We start from the raw sequence: 7,732 nt of genomic DNA on the forward strand, positions 1-7,732 counted from the left end.
CTTTAAATTTTAAAAATTCAATTTTGGTATCTCACTAAGAGCCCTCTATACTGTGATATAGAGACTCCCATTTCTTTCGTGCTTGTTGTCTGTTTATGCAGGAACAAGAAGAGTTCACTATAGACCCAATTAGGAATGCACAACCCAGAAGAACTTTGGGGTCTTATACATCTCCCACTCCAGACTTCTAAGAAGCATCTGTACTTTTCCATCTGATCAATTGCCACGCTTCATCTGCAGTCTTGTACTTTTTTAGAGAACCATTACTTGCACCATCCAATGTAGTCTTATCTCGAGGCTTCATGCCTTGAGTGAAGTACCTGATCAATACTAACTTGTCAATCATGTGATGGGGGCACGCGTCCAGAAGATTCTTAAAGCGCTCCCAATACTCATAAAGTGTCTCTGATTCGCCTTGAATAATGCAAGAGATCTCTTTTCTTAGTCTATCTGTAACTTCAGCTGGAAAGTATTTTTCCAAAAATTCTCTCCTGAGTGTATCCCAGTTAGTAACGGTCGCTTCAGGTTGAGTGTAGTACCACTCTCTCGCCTTTCCCTCAAGAGAAAACGGGAAGGCGGTTAGCAGAATAGAAGTTTCATCTGCACCATGATGCCTAACAATAGAACAGGCTGTCTGAAAATCCCTGAGATGCTTGATAGGTTCCTAAGCAGATAAGCCATAAAACTTGGGCATCAAGTTGATTAGCACGGTCTTCAGTTCAAAATCTGCAGCCAGATTTGGGTGTCGCATGGTGCACGAAATCGTGATCGTTCATTCCTTGGTAACGGCGCTAAAAATTTAATACGCACGTTCTTAATCTTAGTTCTTCTTCACAATCTCGTACAACTAACCAGCAAATGTACTGGTCATCCAAGTAATAAACCTTACGTGAGTAAGGGTCGATCCCACGGAGATTGTCGGCTTGAAGCAAGCTATGGTCACCTTATAAATCTCAGTCAGGCGGATTTAAATGGTTATAGAGTTTTAATAATTAAAAGATAATTAAAATATAAAATAAGATAGAAATACTTATGTAATTCATTGGTGAAAGTTTTAGATAAGCATATGGAGATGCTTTTGTTCCTTCTGAACCTCTACTTTCCTACTGCTTTCATCCAATCATTCATACTCCTTTCCATGGCAAGTTGTATATTGGGCATCACCGTTGTCAATGGCTACATCCCGTCCTCTCAGTGAAAATGGTCCAAATGCGCTGTCACTGCACGGCTAATCATCTGTCGGTTCTCGATCATGCTAGAATAGGATTCAGTAATCCTTTTGCGTCTGTCGCTACGCCCAGCACTTGCGAATTTGAAGCTCGTCACAGCCATCCCTTCCCAGATCCTACTCGGAATACCACAGACAAGGTTTAGACTTTCTGGATCTCAAGAATGGCTGCCAATAATTCTAGCCTATACCACGAAGACTCTGATCATAAATCAGGAGGCTAAGAGATATGCATTCAAGCTTGCTTTCATGTAGAACGGAAGTGTTTCTCAGGCACGCGTTCATAAGTGAGAATGGTGATGAGCGTCACATAATCATCACACTCATCATGTTCTTGGGTGCGAATGAATATCTTAGAATAAGAATAATCTTGAATTGAATAGAAAAACAGTAGTACTTTGCATTAATTCATGAGGAACAGCAGAGCTCCACACCTTAATCTATGTGGTGTAGAAACTCCACCGTTGAAAATACATAAGTAAAAATAGGGTAGACATGGCCGAGTGGCCAGCCTCCCACGGAGGTCTAGAGATCTAGAAATGATTAAAAGATAATCCAAAGATGTAAATACAATGGTAAAAGTCCTATTTATACTAAACTAGTTACTAGGGTTTACAGAAATGAGTAAATAATGCAGAAATCCACTTCCGGGCCCACTTGGTGTGTGCTTGGGCTGAGCGTTGAAGATTTCACGTGTAGAGGTCTTCCTTGGATTTGAACGCCAGTTTGTAACTTGTTTCTGGCGTTTAACTCTGCTTTGCAACTTGTTTCTGGCGTTTAACGGCAGAATAGGGCAAAAAGCTGGCGTTGAACGCCAGTTTGCATCGTCTAAACTCGAGCAAAGTATAAACTATTATATATTGCTGGAAAGCCCTGGATGTCTACTTTCCAACGCAATTGAGAGCGCACCATTTTGGTTTCTGTAGCTCCAGAAAATCTACTTTGAGTGCAGGGAGGTCAGAATCCAACAGCATCTGCAGTCATTCTTCAGCCTCTGAATTAGATTTTTGCTCAAGTCCCTCAATTTCAGCCAGAAATTACCTGAAATCATAAAAAACACACAAACTCATAGTAAAGTCCAGAAATGTGATTTTTATTAAAAACTAATAAAAATATACTAAAAACTAATCAAATCATACTAAAAACTATGTAAAAACAATGCCAAAAAGCGTATAAATTATCCGCTCATCATAACACCAAACCTAAATTGTTGCTTGTCCCCAAGCAACTGAAAATCAAATAGGATAAAAAAGAAGATAATATACTATAAATTCCAAATATCAATGAAACTTAGCTCCAATCAGATGAGCGGGACTAGTAGCTTTTTTGCCTCTGAACAGTTTTGGCATCTCACTTAATTCATTGAAGTTCAGAATGATTGGCATTTATAGGAACTTAGAATTTAGATAGTGTTATTGATTCTTCTAGTTCAGTATGTTGATTCTTGAACACAGCTACTTTATGAGTCTTGGCCGTGGCCCTAAGCACTTTGTTTTTCAGTATTACCACCAGATACATAAATGCCACAGACACATAACTGAGTGAACCTTTTCAGATTGTGACTCAGCTTTGCTAGAGTCCCCAGTTAGAGGTATCCAGGGTTCTTAAGCACACTCTTTTTTTTGCTTTGGACCTTGACTTTAAATGCTCAGTCTCAAGCTTTTGGCTTGACACCTTCACGCCACAAGCACATGGTTAGGGACAGCTTGGTTTAGCCGCTTAGGCCAGGATTTTATTCCTTTGGGCCCTCCTATCCACTGATGCTCAAAGCCTTGGATCCTTTTTATTACCTTTGCCTTTTAGTTTAAAGGGTTACTGGCTTTTTGCTCTTGCCTTTTGGTTTAAAGAGCTCTTGGCTTTTTCTGCTTGCTTTTTCTTTTTCTTTCTTTTTTTTCGCCATTTTTCTTTTCTTTTTTTTTCGCAAGCTTTTGTATTCACTGCTTTTTCTTGCTTCAAGAATCAATTTTATGATTTTTCAGATTATCAATAACATTTCTCCTTTTTCCTCATTCTTCTAAGAGCCAACAATTTTAACATTCATAAACAACAGATTCAAAAGATATATGCACTGTTCAAGTATTCATTCAGAAAACAAAAAGTATTGTCACCACATCAAAATAATTAAACTAGTTTCAAGGATGAATTCGAAATCATGTACTTCTTGTTCTTTTGTGATTAAAACATTTTTCATTTAAGAGAGGTGATGGATTCATAGGACATTCATAGCTTTAGGACATAGATACTTAAACACTAATGATCATATAGTAAAGACACGAACATAAATAAAACATAAGGCTCAAAAACCAAAAAACAGGAAAATAAGAACAAGGAGATTAAGGAACGGGTCCACCTTAGTGAGGGTGGCGTCTTCCTCTTCTTGAAGAACCAATGGTGCTCTTGAGCTCCTCTATGTCTCTTCCTTGCCTTTGTTGCTTCATCCCTAGTGATTTTGGTGCTCCTATCCTTAGTTGCTCCCAATAGTTGTTTGGAGAAAAATGTATCCCTCGAGGTATCTCAGGGATTTCTTGGTGAGGGAATTCCTCATGCTCTTGTTGAGGTCCATGAGTGGGCTCTCTTGTTGTGCAGTCAAATGCTCTACTACTGAGCTATGGATCCTTGAGATGAATTTCTACATCTCCCATGACTCGGAGGTGGAAGCTTTTGTCTTTCCTTTCCTCTTTCTAGAGGTTTCTCCGGCCTTAGGTGCCGTTAATGGTTATGGAAAAATAAAAAACAATGCTTTTACCACACCAAACTTAAAAGGTTTGCTCGTCTCCGAGCAAAAGAAGAAAGGAAGTAGTAGAAGAAGAAGAAAATGGAGGAGATTGAGGTAGAAGGTGCATTTAGCCAAGGGGGAGAAGTGGTGGTTGTATTGTGTGAAAATGGAGTAGTGTTAAGGGGTTTATATAGGGGTGGGGGGAGGGTAGGTTTCGGCCATTAGGGTTGGATTTGGGAGGGAAAAGAATTTGAATTTTGGAGGTAGGTGGGGTTTATGGGGAAGAGTGGATGGATGTGAGTGGTTAAGGGTATTTGGGGAAGAGAGTTATGAAAAGGTGTGAAGAGGAGAGAAGAAGAGGTGGGATAGGTGGGGATTCTGTGGGGTTCACAGATCCAGAGGGGTCAAGGATTTAACATCCCTGCTCCACGTAGGTGTACAAAACGCCCTTAGAATGCAAGTCTGGCGTTAAACGCCAGCTTGCTGCTTGTTTCTGGCGTTTAACGCCACTTCCATGCTCTGTTCTGGCGTTAAACGCCAGTCTGGTGCTTGTTTCTGGTGTTTAACGCCAGCTTGATGCTTCTTTCTGGCGTTAAACGCCAGTTTGATGCTTCTTACTGGCGTTTAAACGCCAGTAAGCTCTTCCTCCAGGGTGAGCTATTTTTAATGCTATTTTTCATTCTGTTTTTGATTTTTTAGTAGTTTTTGTGACTTCACATGATCATCAACCTAAAAAAACATAAAATAGAAATGGAAAATAATTAAATATAGTTAAATAACATTGGGTTGCCTCCCAACAAGCGCTTCTTTAATGTCAATAGCTTGACAGTGAGCTCTCATGGAGCCTCACAGATATTCAGAGCATTGTTGGGACCTCCCAACACCAAACTTAGAGTTTGAATGTGGGGGTTCAAAACCAAACTTAGAGTTTGACTGTGGGGACTTTGGTTGACTCTGCAGTGAGAGAAGCTTTTCATGCTTCCTCTCCATGGTTACAGAAGGAGATCCTTGAGTTTTAAACACAAGGTTGTCCTCATTTAGTTGAAGGACCAACTCTCCTCTGTCCACATCAATCACAGCTTTTGCTGTGGCTAGGAAGGGTCTTCCAAGGATGATGGATTCATCTTCATCCTTCCCAGTGTCTAGGATTATGAAATCATCAGGGATGTAAAGGCTTTCAATCTTTACTAACAAGTGCTCTACTAATCCATAAGCCTGTTTCATTGATTTGTCTGCCATCTCTAGTGAGATTCTTGCAGCTTGTACCTCAAAGATTCCCAGTTTCTCCATTACAGAGAGTGGCATGAGGTTTATCCCTGACCCAAGGTCACACAGAGCCTCCTCAAAGGTCATGGTGCCTATGGTACAAGGTATGAAGAACTTTCCGGGATCCGGTTTCTTCTGAGGCAATGTCTGCCTTATCAATGCACTCAGTTCATTGGTGAACAAGGGGGTTCATCCTCCCAAGTATCATTACCAAATAAACTAGCATTATACTTCATGATGGTTCCTAGATACTTAGCAACCTGCTCTTCACTGATGTCTTCATCCTCTTCAGAGGAAGAATAGTCATCAGAGCTCATGAATGGTAAAAGAAGGTTCAATGGAATCTCTATGGTCTCTAGATGAGTCTCAGATTCCTTTGGTTCCTCAAAGGGAAACTCCTTATAGGTCAATGGACGTCCCAAGAGGTCTTCCTCACTAGGATTCACGTCCTTCTCCTCCTCTCTGGGTTCGGCCACACCAAGTAAGGTTATGACCTTGCACTCTCTTTTTCGATTCTCTTCTGTATTGCTTGGGAGAGTACTAGGAGGAGTTTCAGTGACTCTTTTACTCAGCTGGCCCACTTGTGCCTCCAAATTTCTAATGGAGGACCTTGTTTCATTCATAAAACTTAAAGTGGCCTTAGATAGATCAGAGACTATATTTGCTAAGCTAGATGGATTCTGCTCAGAATTTTCTGTCTGTTGCAGAGAGGATGATGGAAAAGGCTTACTATTGCTAAACCTGTTTCTTCCACCATTATTAAAGCCTTGTTGAGGCTTTTGTTGATCCTTCTATGAGAAATTTGGATGATTTCTCCATGAGGGATTATAGGTGTTTCCATAGGGTTCTCAGGATCATAAGCTTCTTCTTCATAAGATGCTTCTTTAGTACTGTTGGATGCAGCTTGCAATTCATTCAGACTCTGAGAAATCATATTGACTTGCTGAGTCAATATTTTATTCTGAGCCAATATGGCATTCAGAGTATCATTTTCAAGAACTCTCTTCCTCTGAGGCGTCCCATTACTCACAGGATTCCTTTCAGAAGTGTACATGAACTGGTTATTTGCAACCATGTCAATGAGTTCCTAAGCTTCTGCATGCGTTTTCTTTAGGTGAATGGATCCACCTGCAGAATGGTCCAATGACATCTTTGATAATTTAGACAGACCATCATAAAATATATCCAGGATGGTCCATTCTGAAAGCATGTCAGAAGGACACTTTTTGGTCAGTTGCTTGTATCTCTCCCAAGCTTCATAGAGGGATTCACCTTCTTTCTGTTTGAAGGTTTGAACATCCACTCTAAGCTTGCTAAGCTTTTGAGGAGGAAAGAACTTGGCTAAGAAAGTCGTGACCAGCTTATCCCAAGAGTTCAGGCTATCTTTAGGTTGAGAGTCCAACCATATTCTAGCTCTGTCTCTTACAGCAAATGGGAAAAGCATAAGCCTGTAGACCTCAGGATCAACCCCATTGGTCTTAACGGTATCACAGATTTGCAAGAATTCAGTTAAGAACTGAAAAGGATCTTCTGATGGAAGTCCATGAAACTTGCAATTCTGTTGCATCAGATAAACTAATTGAGGCTTTAGCTCAAAATTGTTTGCTCCAATGGCAGGGATTGAGATGCTTCTTCCATGTAAGTTGAAATTTGGTGCAGCAAAGTCACCAAGCATCTTCCTTGCATCTCCACCATTATTATTATTTTCAGCCATGTCTACTTCTTTTTCAAAAATTTCTGTCAAATTTTCTCCAGAGAGTTGTGCTTTAGCTTTCCTTAGCTTCTTCTTCAGAGTCCTTTCAGGTTCAGGATCAGCTTCAACAAGAATGTTCTTATCCTTGTTCCTGCTCATATGAAAAAGAAGAGAACAGAAAAGAAAATATGGAATCCTCTATGTCACAGTATAGATATTCCTTATATGAGTATAAGAAGAGAAGGATGGAAGAAAGAAAAGATAAGAATTCGAACACAGAGGAGAAGAGTTGGTTCGAATTTTTGAGTAGAAGAGAAGTGTTAGTAGATAAATAAATAGAAGGAGATGAGAGAGAGGAAAATTCGAAAATTAAAAATAAAATGAAAAATATTTTTTTGTTTTTAAATTCGAAATTTAAGATGGAAAATTAAATTAAAATTTAAGACAATTAGTTAATTAAAACAAATTTTGAAAAAGGGGTTAGTAATTTTCGAAAATAAGAGAGAGAAAAGTAGTTAGGTGGTTTTGAAAGAGATATGATTGAAATAGTAAATTTTTAAAATCAAACAAAAAGTTAAGTGGTTAATTGAAAAAGATTTGAAAATCAATTTTGAAAAGATAAGAGGTTAGAAAAGATTTTGAAATTGATTTTGAAAAAGATGTGATTGAAATTTATTTTGAGAAAAGATTTGAAAAAAAATTTTAAAAAGATTTGATTTTGAAAATTAAAGTTGATTACTTGACTAACAAGAAACAAAAATTTAAAGATTGAACCTTTCTTACTAGGCAAGTAACAAACTTAAAATTTTTTGAATCAATCACATTAATT

At 38.8% G+C, this 7,732-nt stretch overlaps 2 non-coding genes across 2 annotated transcripts; both read left to right on the top strand.

Annotated features, from left to right (window-relative positions):
* The first annotated feature begins 340 nt into the window (after positions 1-340).
* On the top strand, positions 341-448 carry LOC112731618 (small nucleolar RNA R71). Its single transcript, XR_003167390.1, has one exon. It is a non-coding gene; the product is annotated as a small nucleolar RNA R71 (small nucleolar RNA).
* Positions 449-6,414: 5,966 nt separating this feature from the next.
* Positions 6,415-6,522, top strand: LOC112732146 (small nucleolar RNA R71). The gene has a single exon (XR_003167883.1). It is a non-coding gene; the product is annotated as a small nucleolar RNA R71 (small nucleolar RNA).
* The last annotated feature ends 1,210 nt before the right edge of the window (positions 6,523-7,732 follow it).

Source organism: Arachis hypogaea, chromosome 12 (assembly GCF_003086295.3).
Source record: "Arachis hypogaea cultivar Tifrunner chromosome 12, arahy.Tifrunner.gnm2.J5K5, whole genome shotgun sequence".
NCBI classification, from domain to species: Eukaryota; Viridiplantae; Streptophyta; class Magnoliopsida; order Fabales; family Fabaceae; genus Arachis; species Arachis hypogaea.